Source organism: Colobus angolensis, unplaced genomic scaffold (assembly GCF_000951035.1).
Source record: "Colobus angolensis palliatus isolate OR3802 unplaced genomic scaffold, Cang.pa_1.0 Scaffold603, whole genome shotgun sequence".
Taxonomy (NCBI): Eukaryota; Metazoa; Chordata; class Mammalia; order Primates; family Cercopithecidae; genus Colobus; species Colobus angolensis.
The window spans coordinates 22,143-23,738 of NW_012119633.1; positions in this window are offsets into that span (position 1 = coordinate 22,143).

Genomic DNA, 1,596 nt, shown 5'->3' on the forward strand with positions numbered 1-1,596 from the left:
CATTGTGGTTTTGATTTACATTTCTCTGATGGCGAGTGATGATGAGCATTTTTTCATGTGTCTGTTGGCTGTATGAATGTCTTCTTTTGAGAAGTGTCTGTTCATATCCTTTGCCCACTTTTTGATGGGGTTGTTTGTTTTTTACTTGTAAAAACCCTAGAAGAAAACCTAGCTAATACCATTCAGGACATAGGCATGGGCAAGGACTTCATGTCTAAAACACCAAAAGCAATGGCAGCAAAAGCCAAAATTGATAAATGGGATCTAATTAAACTAAAGAGCTTCTGCACAGCAAAAGAAACTACCACCAGAGTGAACAGGCAACCTACAGAATGGGAGAAAATTTTTGCAATCTTCTCATCTGACAAAGGGCTAATATCCAGAACCTATAAAGAACTCTCTCATTACCTTTTAGGATTTATTTCTTGGAAGCTAGGATGATTCAAAATATGCAAATCAATCAATGTGATATATCATATCAACAGAAGGAAGGATAAAAACCATCTGATCGTTTTAATTGATGCAGAAAAAGCACTGGACAGAACTCAACATCCCTTCATAATAAAAATCTTCAAAAATTAGGCATAGAAGGAGCATATCTTAACATGATGAAAGCTGTATATGGCAGACCCACAACTAATATCATACTGAATAGGAAAAAACTGACAGCCTTTCCTCTAAGATCTGGAACACAACAAAGATGCCCCGGTCACTAATGTTATTTGACATTTAGTTCTAGTTAAAGCAATCAGATAAGAAAAAGATATTTAAAAAATCCACATTGGAATGGAAGAAATCAAATTATTCTTGTTTGCAGATGGTATGATCTTATATTTGGAAAAAATATGACTCCACAAGGAAACTACTAGAATTTATAAACAGGTTCAGTAAAGTTGCAGGATACAAAATCAACATAAAAAATCGGTTGCATTTTTATATGCCAGCAGTGAACAATGTGAAAAATAAATTTAAAAAGTAATTTCATTTGCAATACTCCCACATAAAATTAAATACCTAGAAATTAACAAAAGAAGTAAAAGAATTCTATAATGAAAAGTGAAAAACACTGATGAAGAAAATTGAAGAGGGCATAATAGAAATGAAAAAAAAAATTCCATGTTCATGGATTGGAAGAATCAATATTGTTAAAAGGTCCATACCACACAAAGTAATCTATAGTTCAATGCAATCTCTATCAAAAAATCAATGATGTTCTTCACTGAAATGGAAAATAAAATCTAAAATTCTTATGGAACCACAAAAGATCCACTAAAGCAAAAAGAACAAAACTAGAGGAATAACTTTGCCTGACTTGAAATTATACTACAGAGCTATAATAACCAAAGTAGCATGATACTGACATAAAAACAGACATATAGATTAAGGAAACACAATGGAGAACTCAGGAACAAATTCACATAGCTACAGTGAACTCATTTTTGACAAAGGTGGCAAGAAAATACATTGTGGGAAAAGACACCCTCTTTAATAAATAATGCTGGGAAAGCTAAATATCCATATGCAGAAGAAAGAAACTAAACCCCTATATCACCATATACACAAATCAAATCAAAATGGGTTAAAGACTTAAATCTC